The sequence below is a fragment of the Panthera onca genome, chromosome X (assembly GCF_046562875.1).
Source record: "Panthera onca isolate mPanOnc1 chromosome X, mPanOnc1 haplotype 2, whole genome shotgun sequence".
Taxonomy (NCBI): domain Eukaryota; kingdom Metazoa; phylum Chordata; class Mammalia; order Carnivora; family Felidae; genus Panthera; species Panthera onca.
This window is the reverse complement of record NC_138357.1, coordinates 48,334,787-48,353,679: the sequence shown is the minus strand read 5'-3', so window position 1 is coordinate 48,353,679 and position 18,893 is coordinate 48,334,787. Positions and strand designations below refer to the sequence as shown.

Here is an 18,893-nt window from a genome sequence, read left to right as displayed (position 1 = left end):
CTGTGAGATCACGACCTGAACTGAAGTCGGACACTCAACTGACTAAGCCACCCAGGCACCCTACCACTTACCATTTTTCAATGGAGCAATTCCATTTTGAAAAACTTATCCTAATGATATTCAAGTATATACAAAAATACAGTAAAACCTTGGTTTGTATGCATAATTCATTCTAGAAACATGCTTGTAATCTAAAGCACTTGTATATCAAAGTTAATTTCATGAACCATTGGCTCAGTTGTGATCATGTGACATTCAGCATCACATACTACTCATATTGCAAGACATCACTTATTTATCAAGTTAAAATGTATTAGAAATGTTTGCTCATCTTGTAGAACACTTGTAGAACAGGTTACTCACAATCCAAGGTTTTACTGTATATATCATAAGGATGCTCAGTGTTTGAATAATCAAAAAAGTTATAAAATATAAACATATATCAATAAGAAACTGACTAAATAAATTATGGCATATACATATAATGGAATACTATGCCACTGTTAAAAAGAAAGAGATAATTCTATTTTTACTGACATCAAAGGCTTGCCTCAAATATTAAGTAAAAATCAATTGCAAAACATATACATTATGATTCCATGTGTATTTTTTAACATATAAGTGAAGACAGAATGGATGGATGGATGGATGGATGAATAGATGGAAGGAAAGAAGGAAGGAAGGAAGGAAGGAAGGAAGGAAGGAAGGAAGGAAGGAAGGAAATATTTTATATATGCATGGAAAATGTCTGGGAAGAGATACAAATTTAATACTGTTACCTCTGGGGAGTAGGATATGGAGAGAAGAACATAAGACCTATGTTTGCTATATTTTTGTTAGGTCAAGGAATAAAATGTGGCCAGATCCCTAATCACACCAACATTTCCAAGGTGGATAAGAAAGAAGTTCAAAGGAGATCCAAAGGGAATGGCCAGAGACTAGGTAAAATATATTTTATAATTTCCAGAGCTAAGGGAGGAGAGAGAGAAGGGTGGCTAATGGGTTCAAACACTGAGGAGAGATCTACTAAAACAAGGAGAGGTAAGTAATGGAAGAAGAGCATGAACAGATAATTCTTGAAGGAAGATCAAATGGCCAGTAGATGTAACAAAGAAAAAGTTTTACTCTTACTGGTAATAACAATGCTTTCATATGTGCCTATCAATTAAGCAAATTTTTTTAAAAGACAATATTCAATTTTAGAAAGGGAAGATGTAAGAGGTACTCTCATACTTTGTTGGCAAATGTAAATTGATAAAACCTGTTAGAGAAAGCAATGTGACAATCTGATTTCTAAAAAATTAAACTTCACTGAATTTACCACAAATGCAATGAAATCACTAATTATGTGATAGTTAAACATTTAACACATACCTCTCCTGATGAAGTAAGTTCCATGAACAAAAGGCCATGGTCTTCTTCTCCACTCTCTCTCAAGTGCCTAGCCTAGAAACTAGCAAATTGTAGGCCCTCAGTAAATCAACCCATGCTTTCTGGCAAGTTACAAACAATACTTTAAGGACACTGTTAGTAAAGCTATTCTGATGCCTGAATTAATAGAGCTACAAACAAAAAACAGTGCAAGATGCCATGAAAATTTTCCATCTCTTAAGAATTACTCAAGTTCAAAGTAGAATTAGATAATCATAGATATGAAAGCCACAGAGTTCCACCATTTCTATTCTATTTCTATTTCTATTTCTATTTCTATTTCTATTTCTATTTCTATTTCTATTTTGCCAGCACTGCCTAATCTCCTGCCCTTTTATATTTCTGTCACAGCTACCCAGAAAAATACCCCAAACTAGATCATCTACACTCTGCTTCTACACCTGGGCTGATGAGTGCTGCTGGAGAGAATGGACACAGGATTCTGTGACCAGGCATGGAGACAAATTCAAGTTATTCAAGCCTTTCTTGGCTCCCTATGATGTCGTAATCTGGATTATAGGCCTCTAAAAAGCTCCTCTTTTCATCCCTCTCGAATACTATCCCAATCCCTCACTGCTTGCATCACATGGGACCTTCCTCAAAATCTTGTCCTTCCACAGCTCCTTCCTTCTCGACAGCTTCATGAATCCTGCCCCTTTCCCTCCTGTCTCAATGGAAGAACTATCTTCCCTTCTCTAAGGCCAGTCTTTCCACCTCTTTCAATTTGGAGCCCTCACCCTTCTGCTTCCTCAGCAATGAGGTATCAAGTTCTACGCCATCTACACATAAATGGGTTCATCTGTCTCCTAAAATAAACAAAATTTACAAGATTATCTTGTTCCTTGAGCCCAACTGTCTATAAGAAACACTCCCTCCTTCCCATTGTAGCCAAGCCTTTCAAAGTGTATACCATATTCCTCATCAGTCATTTTTAGTGCTTACTCCCTAATCCTCTACAATCTGCCTTCTCTTCTCCTGCTGTACTGATGTCATCACTGATCTCCTAATTGTTAAATCTAATGAACATTTTTTTTTTAAGAAAGAGAGGGGCGCCTGGGTGGCTCAGTCGGTTAAGTCGGTTAAGCGTCCGACTTCACCTCAGGTCACGATCTCACGGTCTGTGAGTTCGAGCCCCACGTCGGGCTCTGGGCTGATGGCTCAGAGCCTGGAGCCTGCTTCTGATTCTGTGTCTCCCTCTCTCTCTGCCCCTCCCCCATTCATGCTCTGTCTCTCTCTGTCTCAAAAATAAATAAACGTTAAAAAAAAAAAAGAAAAGAAAGAGAGAGTGTGCACGAGTGAGGAAGTGGGGCGGGGGGGTGGGGAGAGAGAGAGGGAAAGAAAGAGAGAATCCTAAGCAGGCTCCATGCTCAGTGCAGAGCCCAACATGGGGCTCGACCCCACGAATGTGGGATCATGACCCCATCTGAAATCAAGAGTCAGATGCTCAACCAATTGAGCCACCCAGGCATCCCATGAACATGTTTTTTTAAATGTTTTATAGTGTGTTTTATCTGATTACAAGAGAGGTACACATCATGAACAAAGTTATGACATATGACAAGAGAAAAAAAACTTGTACTGTATAACAGGCTATGAATAAATACCCCTAATAAACATTGTGTTCTTACAAACAAATTAAATATATAACTCAAAAGAAAAATGTGCAAAGGATATTAAGAAGCAAGTCTCAGAAAAAATACAAACAGCTAGTATACACACAAAAATACTCAGCGTTACTAGTAATTAGAGAAGTGAAAGTTAAATCAGTTAGATACCACTTTTCACCTACCAGATTAGCAAAAATCTGGCCATCCTCAGCAAGAGCATACAGAAAAGCATTCTCTGTGGTAAGAATGTAAACCTTCCTGGATGCCACTTTGGCACAGCCTATTCACATTTTTTAATGTAAATATCCTTTGACCCAACAATTCTACTAGAAAGCTATCCCATAGAAATATCTGTGTGTGTTATATATATCTACATCCATTCTTGAGCACTGTGCAAATATGTTTATTGTGGCCTTGTGTTGCCTGGACTAGGGTAATAGGCAGAGAAGATGGAGACACCTGGCAGAATATATGACACAGCTGGAAGATCAGGTCAACAGGACTTGCTGATGAATTGGATATGGAGAGGTGAGAGAAGAGGAGGAATCAAGGGCAACCCTAGGTTCTTGACTTGAGCAACTGAGTGGATGATGGTGTCATTTTACTGAGATGGGGAAGGCTGAGGGAAAGGGCTGGAGATTTGAGAAGAATCAGGAATCCAGTTTTGGCCCTGTTACATTTGATATCTATTTGACACCCAAGTAGAGATGTCAAGTAGGCCATTGGATGTATGAGGCTGCAGCTTAGAAGAAAGGCTTGGGTCACACAAATAAATGTGGGAGTGACGAGTGTATAGATAGATGGTATTTCAAGCCATGGGGCTGGATGGGTGCTTCTGGGAAGATTTTGGATGGAAAAAAATGCATGGACTGAGCCCTAGGTCACTTCAATGTTCAGAAGCTGGGAAGATAAATTTAGGAGAAGAGGAGGCTGAGCAGACATTTTTTAATACAAATTTCAGTTTTAAAGAAGTTAACACACATCACATGGTAGAAAATCACACATTTACCACCCTATCAAGGACCCAACTCCTTCCAAGCCTGTCTTTTAGGGAATTCTAGCTTTTTTTTTTTCTTGCTGAATATTTCAAACAACATTTAAACACAATGGTAACTTTTTTCTTTAACGTCACATAGTAGTTTCCTCACACTGAATAATTCTCCTAGTATAAAACTAGTCAAGTACTACACACATAGCACTCAGCAGTGTGTTTTCCATAAAGTTTATAATCCAATAGTCTCCTCATGCCTAAAAAGCTAAGGGAAACTTGAGGCCAGAAACAGAACTTGGGGCACCTTTTATTCTTTGGAGCCGCTCACTTCCCCATTGCACAATAACTTTCTTGCTTGCCAAATGCCTGAAAGGCTTCAAGACATCTGAGAATCCACACCCTCTCCTCTCAGTGTAAGTCCCCCTTCCTACCAACAAGAAGCACAGCCCCTTTACATTTTCACTTTAGAAGTTTCCATTCAGGAAAAAATAAATAAAAAGGGACAAAAAATTAATAAATAAATAAATAAATATAATGCTTACAGCAGAAAAAAAAAAAAAGAAGTTTCCATTCAGAAACTTGGACCTTAAAAAAGGAGAGGAAGTACTTCCAACTAGGTCAAAGCTGTCATCAGGAATGCGGTCTCAAAGCAAAACTCAGCAGAAGGAAAGCTGTGTGAGAACTGAGCCTGAAGCAACCTTATAGCTGTAAGGTGACAGTCTAGGGATACCTAGTTTCAGGTCCAGGAGAGCACAAAAGAGCCAATTCCTAGAATGGTACTGTAATTCATTAATTGATTTAACAACTATTAGTTAAGCACCTATGATGTGCCAGGCTCTGTTATGGGTTCTGGGGTCCACTGATGAATAAAACAGACACAAATCCTTCCCACATGGAACTTACATTATGGAGGGGCAACGGAGAGACAGATAATAAGAAAAATGAAAAAAATACACAATATGTTACATTAGAGTAATAACGTAGAGAAGGAGCACAGAATGTTCAGGGATGGGGTTGCAAGTTTAAACAGGTAATTGGATAAGGCCTCACTGAAGTGACATTTATAAGTACAAACTCCTAGTTCTAGGATTTAGTGCCTCAGGAAGGTGTTTTGTGTACTTTAATCCCACCACCACCAGACCTCAGGCCCTTAAAGGCCTAGTATCCCCAGGCTGGCACCAATATTTGTTAATCTCTTGTACTTAAGAGAAAGGGAGCGCCAAGAGCCAGACCTTGCCCTTAAAGAGGTTACAACCTTCTAGGGGCATCTGGGTGGCTCAGGTGGTTAAGCATCCATCTAACTTCAGCTCAGGTCATGATCTCACGGTTTGTGGATTCAAGTCCCACATGCAGTTCTGTGCTGACAGCTCAAAGCCTGGAGCCTGTTTCAGATTTTGTGTCTCCCTCTCTCTGTGTCCCTCCCCACTCATGCTCGTGACTCTCTCTCTCAAAAATAATAAACATTAAAAAAATTTTTAATTAAAATAAAAAGAGATTACAACCTTCCAGGTGGAAAAACAACTAAGGGAGATGGTCAGGGCTTCCCTGAGGTGTAAAAAAAAGTGCTCTACGACAGGATAACCGGTAATCTGGCTTGGGAGAAGGAACTGTGTGTGTGGTGAGGTTGTCACAAAGGAAGTGGCCTTAGAGCTAAATCTTGAGAGATGAATAGGAATTAAAGGCAGGAGGATGGGTACAGGTGGCAAGTTAGTTTTTCAGGAAAAAGAAACAGTTTGAGCAAAGGCCCAGAAATGGGATCAAGGAGGACATTTTCTTCTGTGGTGTCCCTGCCTAAAGTGCTCCATCCATCCCAGATAAAACAAGCACACACTCACCCTCAGGCTCTCTGGGATGGCTGCTGGGAAATCCTTATCATTTACCCCACCCTCATTTCTTCCCTAGCTAGCAGGAAAGGAAGAAGTTGAGTCAGGCACACATCCCTAGAATCCAGGGTTACTGTCTCCTAACTTCAGGATAACTACTACTGAACTGAGAGCCCCAGAAGCTTCATTAAGCCAGGTACACTCAGGGGTGGGGGCTTATAGTGGTAATGTGGCAATTGGCCCCATGTTAAAAGTGAAGTTGTGAAGAGGGTAAGAAATCAGTGAGGTAAGAGTGGCCCAAAGTCTCTGCAGCACATCTGAGATGGAGTCAAGGAACAAAACTCATGCTTCAGCTTGGAAGAGAAATTTTTCATTACTTAGTCCTCACCTGTGAGCTATTTGGTGTTCCTAAAATATAAGACAGCACAAGTGCTGTAACAGGGGATAGGAACACAAGTCAGATGGCCCAGTTCAGCCCCTCATTTGTTGGGTGATTTGGGGGCAAGGCACTTAACCTCTTAGTCTCCTTTCCATCCTAACATGGCTATAACTGTAGTGCCTACAACACAGAGTTATTATAAGGATTACATGAGATAACTATGTAAAGAACTGATCACAGTACATGGCTCAATAGATTCTAACAACCATTACTAGTAGCACTAAGGGGATAAGTTCAGAGAGCATCAACTAGAATGCTACATACAGTCACCGACAAACTATCCCAGAATAGGCCTCCAAGTTCCATTTCACTGCTCTGACCTAAAGTGAGGCACCTAAAATCGTGTTACCAGAAATGTTCATCCCCAGCCAGGAGAAGTCCCACAAGCCAAGCCAGTGGTCTTTTTCTACTTGGATTTCCAACAGGAGCTTAAAAACAATTTACAACTACAACAAAAAACTTCATCAGGCCTCAACATTGTTCTCTCCACAGCCCAGTGAGGTAAACACATTAAGTCATTAACACCTTAATATTAATGGATTTATGAGAAGTGGGATGTGGGGAGCTGAAAGAACAGAAAACAAGCCAGTTAAAAATAGGAGGTCCAGGATGCAATGAAGACCAATTTCTGTCACAAATGTACAAGGTCTAGGGTCAACCCTGCCAAAAGCAATATTCTGGAATGCTAGGTCCTCTGGTCCTGAAGAAGCAGGGTATTTACTGGGGGGAAGAGAATGTTGGCTAATGAAAAACAAATCACCTGTCATTCACCAAAATTCTAACCAAATGATTTCATCGCCAAAAACCCAACCATCTCATTCAACTTTAGGGGCTAAAGGAACATCTGACGCTTGACAAACCATCCCAGGGGATATGAGAGTTCTGTGCCCCTTCTGAGGGCTCTAGGGAACCTCTTCCAGGAACAGATCTCCGAAGCCACCTTGAAAGGTGGCAAAATAAACCGGTTCAACTCCAGAGCACACAGCTGGGTCCCCAGCCCCAAGCGCAGAGGAAGCCCACTGACGTAGGGCTCAGCCTTTACTTTTGGCGGACCTACGGAGGCCAGAGAAGCTGACACCATGAGATCCCAGGTCCGGAAACAGTGAGAGACTGAGACCGGCCGCAATGACCAAGCGCTGAGAATGGAACCACGGAAAAGGTAGACTCGACTTCTCCGACGGTGGAGTTCCCGTTTAGGAGCTCGGCCTCACCCCCGCCCCCAGGGCCAGCTCGGGAGGGGCTTCAGCTCCGGCTGGCGGGAAAAGTCGAGCCACTCTGTGCCAAGCGAGACCCGGGGGAGGCAGAGCCCAGAGGGGTACCGCTCGAGTTAGCGACAGGTGGGCCAGGGAAGGGGCCAGAAGAGGCCCGAGAGAAAGCAAACTGGCGGGGAAGGACCGCCCCAAGCAGACGGGAGTCAAAGCGTGGGGGGTGCGGTCAAGACAGGCAGACGAGACAGAGGGAACAGGCGGTCGGCTAGGGAGAAGGAAAACTTGGGAGAGCAGAGGGGGGTGAGGGAAGGGTTCAGGTGCCTGAAATAGGGGTGGGGGACGCTTAGGCAGCGAAAAAGGGCAAGGGGCCCAGGAGGAGCCTGGGACCGAGAGTGAAGGGGAGGCCGCTGGCCGCGGACTTACCTGTCAACTGCAACAGGTGCCGCGAGAGGGCGAGACGTCTCAGTGCTGGACTCGGGGGAGGGCTGCTCTGCTAAGACTGCAATCCTGTTCAAGTGGGCAGCCCTACTTAGCCTCCCGGGAGGCGGAAAAAGCTGCAACTTTCCCTGGAGTGGGGAGGAGCTGGACTCTTAAAGGGGCCGTACAGCTCTCCGGGCCCCTTAGTAGGGGGCCGCGCCCCCGGAAAGGGTGCTCAGAGAGCCAAAGCCTTAAGTCTCTGGAAGGATGCCCTCCCAGATTAGGAAAGGGAGGTTAAGGACTGACGATAGGGGTCTAAGACTGGACATGGCCCCCTTTTTCACTCTCTCAGATGATCAATCTCCTGCCTCTTCTGCTTAGCTGAGCCAAAGTTGTCAAACTGCCATGTACTTATAAGAAGATGAAGACTCTAGACCATATAATTTGGGAAGATAAAATATGATACCATTCTGATCCTTTAACCTTGAGCCTTTTGTGGCAAATAAAAGTGTCCCTCTAAAATAGAAATGTTTGGGGCAAAGGATATAGACTAAATTCACACACACACACACACACACACACACACACACACTTGTTTAAAACATTCAACTTTCAACTCACCAGTAGAAAAAAAAATAAGAGCAAATTAGAACAATAATGCGATTCTTTGGCAAAGGTTTTTTTTTGTTGTTGTTTTTATAACACTTGATGACAAAGTGGTATAAAAACAAAGCTCTTCCATAAATGCTGGCAGGAGTGTGTTTTGTTTAAAAACCCTTTAAGAAAGCATGTGAGCAATATACAGTGTATCAATAGGCTTTAAACTTTTATATCTACCCAGTAATGGTTGATTCCTCTCCCCCTCTCTCCCTCCCTCTCTCTTACCTTCTTCTCATCAGCCATTAACCATGCTCAAGTCCCTCTCATCTGTCATCAGCAATTAAACATGTTCAGGTATGCCATCTTAAAAAAAAAAAATCCTCCCTACACACAAGGTACTTCTCCAGCTACTCTTTATGGGCAAATTTATTGCAAATGTACTTTGCAGGTACATTTGCCATCTCCATTTTCTTCTTCTCACTTACCAATTTGGCGTCATTCCCCCACGTTCCACTGAAACTGTGCTCAACAAAATACCCAACCAATAACTGACCTCTGTGTCAGTAAATCTACAGAAATAAATTCAAAAATAAAGGGGATATTTTTAATCGTTATCTTGCTTGACATCTCCCCTACATTAAACGCTGTTAACTATTTCCTCCTACTTGAAAGTCTTCCTGTGGCATCTATAATGCCACACTCTTGCTTTTCCTCCTACCCCTTTGCCCTCTCCTCAAAATCATTTTGTAGATTCCACTTCTGCTATTTAACCTCTGGAAGTCAGACATTCTCAGAGCTAGGCTATGTATATTGTCTCCCTAAATGATCTCTTTCACTCACTTGGTTTTAATTACTATCTATATGGCCACAACTGTAATATTATAGCTCTATCCAGACCTCTTCACTGAGGTCTGTGTTCTTGACATGTCCATTTGGACGTCTTGCAGGCACCTCAAATTCAACACATCCAAAGCTGAACACACCATATTGTCTCTTAAATTTGCTCCTCCTCCAGTGTTTCCTATCTCAGTAAATGATAGCATGCTACTCAAGGCAGAAACATGACATTTAGCATAGTACCTGGCACATAGTAAGCCCTCACTAGTATTTATATAATGCATGAATGAAATTATCCTAAGGAAAACAGATGTACACAAACTTTTTGTACAACTATGTTAATCCTAGTATTACTTAGAATAATAAAATACTATGGAAAAACCTAATGGTTCAATGGTTAAGTAAATTACAGTATAGTTATACAATGGAATATTCTTTAGCCAACAAAAACTGAAATTTACGCATAGTTTATGACAGGAAAATGCTTATGCTCTAATATTAATTGCAAGTAGGATACAACATTTAATATAAAATATGATCACAACAATTAATGAAAATGCATGAGAAAAAGACTAAAACAAAATATGCAAAATATTAGTAGTACCTGTTTCTAGGCGGTGGAACTAAATGAAGTTTTGTTTTCCTCCTACTTTTTTCTGTATTTTTCAACTTTATTCTAATGAGAAGTGTGCAGCTTTGATAACATAAAGAATTGTTTTGAAAAATCTTAAAAAGGAGGGGCACCTAGGTGGCTTAGTCAGTTAAGTGTCCGACTCTTAGTTTCGGCTCGGGTCATGATCTCATGGTTTCGTGGGTTCGAGCCCCGCATTGGGCTTTGCAGTGCAGAGTCTGCTTGGGATTCTCTCCCTCCCTCTCTCTACCCCTCCCCCCGCTCACGCTGTCTCTGTCTCTCTCAAAATAAATAAATAAATAAAACTTAAAAAAAATTTTTTTAAAAATAAAAATCTTAAAAAGTAAAGAAAAAAATCATTTCAATTGTGATAGGCAAAAAAGTAAAATTTAGCCCCCAGGCTCTACCCAAAGTTTTCTTCCATATTTTAGCTCTTCAGTACCCTGTGCACAGCCTGAAGTGTGAAGAAGCCACTTCAAATAGGAAATTCTTTTGATCTGTTTAGTTTTGCCAACTCAGCCCTCAGGGCCCCTGTGCTGAACCCTAGGCCTTTGCGTGTGCTCCATCTCCCTCACCTGGCCTGTGGGAATTCAGACCAAGCACTTTTCTGCTCCTTTTTTGCAGGTGGTGGTTGGCAGGAGCTGGAAATACCCTCAGCCAGAAGGACCTCCAGAAAACATTTAGTCCAATCCCCTTATTCCTAAGCAAAACTTCCAGATAATGTTTTATGTTTTTATTTCTTTCTACTTGTGCAGTTTCTCCCTTTGTATGGTCTACCTCGTTAAAGAGGATGTGGAGATCTGACTCTTTTACTCTAAGACAATCTCAGTGAACCAACTGAAAATACACAGAAAGAGACAAATATAAACAGTGAACCAAAACAAAATTAGGCAATAGCCTGTCTGCATAGACTCTGTGCTGTCCATTTCTGTTTCGTCCTCCTTGCTTGTCACAAAGATACTGCACTCAAATTCTTATAACCAAATATCATGAGGGGTCCAATGCAAGCAGACTCATGTTGTAGCATGTATCAGAATTTCTTTTTAAGGCTGAATAATACTGCATTGTATGAATACACCATATTTTGTTTATTTATTAATCTGTCGATGGGCATTTGATTTGTTTCCATATTTCAGCTATTGTGAACAATGCTGCTATGATCATTAGTGTGCAAGTATCTGTCTCTGCTTTCAAGTCTTTTGGTATATACCTAGAAGTGGAATTACTATATTAACTGGTAATTCTATATTTAGCTGAGGACTTGCCAAGTTATTTTCAACAGCAATGCACAAAGATTCCAGTTTTTCCATATCCTCACAAAAACTTGGTATTTTCTGAGGTTTTTTGTTTTTGCTTTTTTATATAATAGCCATCCCTAATGAGTGTGGAGTGGTATCTCATTTTGGTTTTGATTTACATTTTCCCTAATGGTTTGTGATGTTGATCATCATTTCTTGTGTTTATTGGTCATTTGTATATTTTCTTTAGAGACATGTCTATTCAAGTCATTTGCCCATTTTTGAATTGGATTTGTTGTTGTTGTTGTTGTTGTCGTTGTTGTTGTTGTTGTAGTTGACTTGTAGCAGTTCCTTAAATATTCTGGGTATTAATCCTTTATCAGATATATACTTTGCAAATATTTTCTCCCATTCTGTGAGTTGTCTTCTCAATAGTATCTTTTGATGTGCAAAACTTTTTTAATTTTAATGAAGTTCAGTTTATCTGTTATGTCGTTGTTGTCTGTGCTTTGGTATCACATCCAAGAAAAATATGCCATATCCAATATCCATGTGTTTTCTTCTAATAGCTTTATAGTTTTAGCTCTATGCTTAGGACTTTGATCCAGTTTGAATTAATTTTTGCCTATGTTTTATATATGTTGTAAGGGTCCAACCAGTTTCCCAGCATCATTTGTTGGAAAGACTGTCCTTTTCACATTATCTTGTTATTTTATTTTTTTTTTTAAATTTTTTTTTTCAACGTTTTTTATTTATTTTTGGGACAGAGAGAGACAGAGCATGAACGGGGGAGGGGCAGAGAGAGAGGGAGACACAGAATCGGAAACAGGCTCCAGGCTCCGAGCCATCGGCCCAGAGCCTGACGCGGGGCTCGAACTCACGGACCTCACGGACCGCGAGATCGTGACCTGGCTGAAGTCGGAGGCTTAACCGACTGCGCCACCCAGGCGCCCCTTAAATTTTTTTTTTTAAATTTTTTTTTTTTGTTATTTTAAATGATAAACATCAAAGGGTATATTTATAGTTTTGAAAAATAATGAATAATAATAAAATTAACTATATTATTAGACTGTATAACACAAAATTTCAGTAAATGTGTGCTTATCACAAAATGTAGACATTGCAGGGCAATACAAATAGGAACTTATGGAATATTATCCTATGTATAGTATGTAAGCTCCTGTCCCATACTGAAAGATTAGATTCAATGAATTGCTCGATTTTACCACATTGAGGGAATTCTAGCTAGTACAAACTAGTAGGATAGAGATTAGATTTTCCTCAGCCCCAGGTGACAGGATGCCTCAGTATTGAGCAGTTGCTCTTTTATAAAATGTGTATAGAACAATATATCAAGGATATGCCCACTATCCAGGTTAAGAAATAAGGCATTACCACTGCAGCTGAAGCCCACTGTATACAATGCTATCCTGAGGTTTTCACTATTTCTTTATTCACCAGATTTGATCTTGATCTTTTCCATGTATATAGTTATACATTTACTACATATGTGTCTATACTTTAACAATATGTAGTACTTTACAGAAATAGTATCACTCTGTATGTACCTTCTGCAATTTGCTTTCCTCACTCACCATTATGCTTATATTTATCCCTGTTGATACATGTAGCTCTAATTCATTCATTTTTCACTGCTATAGAGCATTTCAGATTTAAAGATATTGTAACTGATATGGCTGTTCTCCTATGGATCAGGTACTTTTCAATTGCCAAAATCTTAATTCTGGATGCCAGGACAATCCCTCTTCATTTCTTTTTGGGAAATAGTTTGTTTTTATTAAAAACAATCAGGCTTTCCGACAAAGCAGATTTAGTACACTAGTGGTCTACAGTGAGTTTATGGTATAAAAAGTAGATTCAGTCTCTTATTGTGTCAAGATTAGGGTCTCTCTGCCTCTACACTAATGACATTTTAGACTGGATAATGTTTTGTTGTGAGGAGCTATCCTGTGCATTGTAGGATGTTTAACAGCATCTCTAGTCTCTACCCACTAGATGACAGAAGTGACAACCAAAAATGTCTCCAGATATTGCCAAATGTCCTTAGTTGAGAACCACTGGCCAAGATGTACTGAGCACCCATTATATGTGAAGCACTTTAGTAGGTGTATGGGGGAAAAAAAGAAAATGAATAAATACTGAAAAAAAGTCCCTTCATTCAAAGAAATATATTGAGCCTCTATTATGTGCAGAGTATACTATGCTAGACCCCAGTATTTTGGTGACCCTTTCCTTAAAGAGTTAACAGTGTATTGTGTGGAGTGGAAGGAGGCAGAAAGAAAACATCAAATTATAATACAATGTGGAAAGTATAAAGCTGGGTAGATGCACAGGATATGTGGGAGCACCTAGGAAGGCTATTTACACCATCCTCGTGGTGAGTAGTCAGTGAAGGGTCCTTGGAAAAGGTAATAGCTTCTCTGAATCTTAAAGGATGAGTCGTACTAAGCTAGACCAAAAAGGCATTGCAGGCAGAAGAATAGCATAAGCAAAAACAAAAAGGCTGGAAACACTAGATCTATGCAAAGGAAGTACAAGAAAGTTAGTGTTGCTGGAGCATAAAGTGTAAAGAAAAAGTGATAGTAGATAGGCTAGAAAGATGGTATATTAGTGTGCTAGGCCTGCCATAACAAAGTTCCAAAAGTGAGTGGCTTAACCAACAGAAACTTACTGTCTCACAGTTTTAGAGGCTAGAAGTCTGAGATCAAGGTGTAGAGTTAATTCTTTCTGAGGGCCATAAGACTATGCTCTATGACTCACTCCTAACTTCTGGTGGCCTGTTGACAATCTTTGGCATTTCTTGGCTTATAGAAGCATTGCCCTGATGTCTGCCTTCATCTTTAAGTGGTGCTCTCTGTGCATGTGTCCCTGTGTCAATATTTCTTTTTATAAAGATACCAGTCCTATTTCATTAGGGCCCACCCAAATAACTTCATCTTAACTAATTACATCTGCAATGATCCTATTTCCAAATTGGAATATATTCTGAGGTACTGGGGGTTAGGACTTAACCGTATGAATTTGAGGGTGGGGGACACAATTAAACCCAAAACAGATGGGTAGAGATTAGAACTTCAGAGGTCTTATAAGTCACGTTAAGGAATTTGGACTTTATTCAGTGGCTAACTGCAACAATTCAAGGAGCCCTGGAGTTCTTTACTCCGTTATTATTGTTGACACTATTCAAATTGTTCTTCATTCTTTTTTTAGGGCTGACACTGAATATTCCATAGTTGGCTTATCCATTCATCAGTTGATGGATATTTGGGTAATATCCATATTTTGGCTATTATGAATAATGCTGATATAAACATTTATGTATGAATTTTTTTTGAACACATGTTTTCAAATCTCTTGTGTATATACCTAGGAGTGGAATAGCGAAGTCATATGGTAACTCTATGGGTAACCTTTGAGGAATCACCAAACTGCTTTCCAAAGTGGCTGCACCATTTTCCATTCCTACCAGCAATGCATGAGGGTTTCAATTTCTCCACATCCCCAATGACACCTGTCAGTACTGTTTTGTTTTTGTTTTGGTTTTTTATCATAGACATCCCGGTGGGTGTGAAGTAGGATCTCATTATGTAGTTTTGATTTGCATTTCCATAATAAGTAATGATGTTAATCATATTTCCATGTACTTACTAGCCATTAGGATATCTTCTTTGAAGAACTGCCTATTCAGATCCTTTGTCCATATTTAAATTTGATTATTTGTCTTTTTATTATTGAGTTATAAGCGTTTTTTATACATTCCACTTATACTTTTGAAAGGAGGGAAAGTGGGTAGGGAGAAAGGGGAAAAACATTCTTATGAAAGGAACTATCATAGAATTAGAAGCAGATGTTCACAGCAGGTTTCATTGTTTGATTCAAGAGGAGAGTCCAGGTCAGGGGAAAATGTACTAAATTGTATTGAGGCTGGGTCCTTTGTGTTTATGAACAAAAATAAGTAAGTGCTGGACTGGTTTGTTCCTTGGAGGTTGATAATGCAGGGCTAAAAACGTTGAAGACCTATTCAAAGATTTATTATGAGTGGTTATTAATTTTAATAAAAGCATCTATGTAGGAAAGAAAAACATTACATACCAGGATATAAAAGCAAAAGATAGCGCTCCTTGTTACAAAATGTACTGACTATTTTAGTTTTATTTTCCTTTGATATTCTAGTAATGTTTGATACTGTTGCCCTTCTTTCCTTGTTAAATCTTCCCCTCCTGTGGTTTCTGGAGCATCACAGCCTGCTGGCTCTCCTATCTCTCTGGCTATCTTTCTTAATCACCTCAAACCCCACTTTCTATGTCCACATCTTGACACTTAAGACTTAAATGTCATATTAATTTATTCGGAAGAAGTCTGAGAGCACTAACATTTACTGGTGCTTGTCCTATGCATTGTTTTAGGAGCTGGGAATGCAGCAATAAGCAAAAAAAAGATCTCGTACACATGGAGCTTACATTCTAAATCAAAGAAAAATAAGCAATAGCACTAATGACAAACACACATAGCACTTATTACTCTAAATACTGTTTTAAGGTATTAATCTAAGATATACACAACACATTTAGTCCTCACAAAAATCCTATGATATAAATACTATTATAATTCCCATTTTACAAATAAACTGAGGCACAGAGAGGTTAAATGATTAAGTTAAGATTTCAAGTCAGACAATATGGCTCCAGAGTCCATGTTCTTAACTAGTACTCTATATGGCTTCTTAACAATAAACAAATATATCAAATACAACTTCCTAAGAGTTGGCCAAACTGATATTTCAATTATCACTCTTCACCATTCAACTACAGTCTATATAGTAGAATTCTAGAGATTAATTAGAGGAAGGAGAAGAGGATTAAATTTTTTTAAATTTTTTAAAAGTTTTTTAATGTTTATTTATTTTGAGAGACAGAGACAGAGCGTGAGCGGAGGAGGGGCAGAGAGAGAGGGAGACAGAATCTGAAGCAGGCTCCAGGCTCTGAGCTGTCAGCACAAAGCCCAACACAGGGCTTGAACTCACGAATTGTGAGATCATGAACTGAGCCAAAGTCAGACGCTTAACCGAATGAGCCATCCAGGCATCCCATTTTTAAAAACATTTTAATGTTCATTTATTTTTGGGAGAGACAGAGCCCAAGCGGAGGAGGGGGAGACAGAGAGAGGGAGACACAGAATCTGAACTGTCAGCACAGAGACTGATGTGGGGCTCAAACTCACAAACCATGAGATCATACCTGAGCCGAAGTCAGACGCTTAACTGATAGAGCCACCTAGGCACCCCAGAAAGGAGGATTTCTTAAGGGAATTCATGGGAATAAAGAGCACTGTGGTACCTCTCCTGTAGCTGAGCAAACAGGTCCTAATTAAACCTTTCCATAGGGGAGACTGGCATCTTACTTCCAGCTTGAAGGCTGACTATGCTACAGAAATTTTTAGGCCTGCCTGTGTTGCCACTGAAACACAAAGAGTTCATGAGAGAACCTCACCTATGTCCTTTGATGTCTGGAGAAGAAAGAAACTTGTGCCTGAGTTTTACCTGAAGAAGTCTAAAGGCAGAAGTCTGGTTGAAGTTGTTCACAGTTTCAGGGCAAAGAAAAGCATCTAGACTTCCAAGGAACTATGTTTTGTACAGGCCAGATAGTTTCCTCTGTGTGTAGATGGAAACTCAGGCAGAAGAATGAGGGGCTCATGAGAAGACAGTTGTGTGGAGTGAAGGGGTCTCTAAAGAAACCACAGGAGGAGAGGGAAGATGGCGGCGTAGGAGGACGCTGGGCTCACCGCGCGTCCTGCAGATCACTTAGATTCCAACTACACCTGCCTAAATAACCTAGAAAACTGCCAGAAGATTAGCAGAACGGAGTCTCCGGAGCCAAGCGCAGACGAGAGGCCCACGGAAGAGGGTAGGAAGGGCGGTGAGGCGGTGCGCTCTCCACGGACTGGCGGGAGGGAGCCGGGGCGGAGGGGCGGCTTGCCGGCCAAGCAGAGCCCCCGAGTCTGGCTGGCAAAAGCGGAGGGGCCGGACGGAGTGTGTTCCCACAGCAAGCGCGACTTAGCGTCTGGGAGGTCATAAGTTAACAGCTCTGCTCAGAAAGCGGGAAGGCTGGAGCACAAAGGGAGGGAGAGCTGCTGAGCCCCCGGATGACAGAGCTCAGTTTGGTGGGAAACAAAGGCGCTCACCAGCACCATCTCCCCCGCCCATCCCCCAGCCAAAATCCCAAAGGGAACCGGTTCCTGCCAGGGAAATTACTCACTCTGTGCAAACAACCAACTCTGTGCTTCTGTGGAGCCAAACCTCCAGCAGCGGATCTGACTCCCTCCCGCTGCCACAGGGCCCCTCCTGAAGTGGATCACCTAAGGAGAAGCGAGCTAAGCCTGCCCCTCCTGCTCCCGTGCACCTGGCCTACCCACCCCAGCTAATACGCCAGATACCCAGCGCCACAAGCCTGGCGGTGTGCAAGTAGCCCAGACAGGCCACACCACCCCACAGTGAATCCCGCCCCTAGGAGAGGGGAAGAGAAGGCACACACCAGACTGACTGTGACCCCAGCGGTGGGCTGGGGGCAGACATCAGGTCGGACTGCAGCCCCGCCCACCAACTCCAGTGATACACCACAGCACAGGGGAAGTGCCCTGCAGGTCCTCACCACTCCAGGGACTATCCAAAATGACCAAACGGAAGAATTCCCCTCAGAAGAATCTCCAGAAAATAACAACAGCTAATGCACTGATCAAAAAGGATTTAAATAATATAACAGAAAGTGAATTTAGAATAATAGTCATAAAATTAATCACTGGGCTTGAAAACAGTATAGAGGACAGCAGAGAATCTCTTGGTACAGAGATCAAGGGACTAAGGAACAGTCACGAGGAGCTGAAAAATGCTTTAAACGAAATGCAAAACAATGGAAAGGACAACAGCTCGGATTGAAGAGGCAGAGGAGAGAATAGGTGAACTAGAAGATAAAGTTATGGAAAAAGAGGAGGCTGAGAGAAAGAGAGATAAAAAAATCCAGGAGTATGAGGGGAAAATTAGAGAACTAAGTGATACGCTAAAAAGAAATAATATACGCATAATTGGTATCCCAGAGGAGGAAGAGAGAGGGAAAGGTGCTGAAGGGGTACTTGAAGAAATAATAGCTGAGAACTTCCCTGAACTGGGGAAGGAAAAAGGCATTGAAATCCAAGAGGCACAGACAACTCCCTTCAAACGTAACTTGAATCGATCTTCTGCACGACATATCATAGTGAAACTGGCAAAATACAAGGATAAAGAGAAAATTCTGAAAGCAGCAAGGGATAAACGTGCCCTCACATATAAAGGGAGACCTATAAGATTCGTGACTGATCTCTCTTTTGAAACTTGGCAGGCCAGAAAGGCTTGGCACGATATCTTCAGTGTGCTAAACAGAAACAATATGCAGCCGAGAATCCTTTATCCAGCAAGTCTGTCATTTAGAATAGAAGGAGAGATAAAGGTCTTCCCAAACAAACAAAAACTGAAGGAATTTGTCACCACTAAACCAGCCCTACAAGACATCCTAAGGGGGATCCTGTGAGACAAAGTACCAGAGACATCACTACAAGCATAAAACATACAGACATCACAATGACTCTAAACCCGTATCTTTCTATAATACCACTGAACTT

The 18,893-nt window shown here is 41.0% G+C and overlaps 1 protein-coding gene across 7 annotated transcripts in view; it reads right to left on the bottom strand.

Annotated features, from left to right (window-relative positions):
• SYTL4 (synaptotagmin like 4) overlaps positions 1-18,893 on the bottom strand; it is a 205,572-nt gene that overhangs the window by 43,619 nt on the left and 143,060 nt on the right. For 2 of the 7 annotated variants that reach the window (XM_081792645.1, XM_081792647.1), the window contains exon 1: positions 7,923-8,051. The exons of 3 other annotated variants lie outside the window; for them this stretch is intronic. The gene's annotated coding sequence lies outside the window, so the exon portion shown is untranslated. Of the gene's footprint in view, positions 1-7,333; positions 7,464-7,922; positions 8,052-18,893 lie in introns of those variants that run through there. 2 more of the 7 variants (XM_081792648.1, XM_081792646.1) reach the window with 2 other exon arrangements.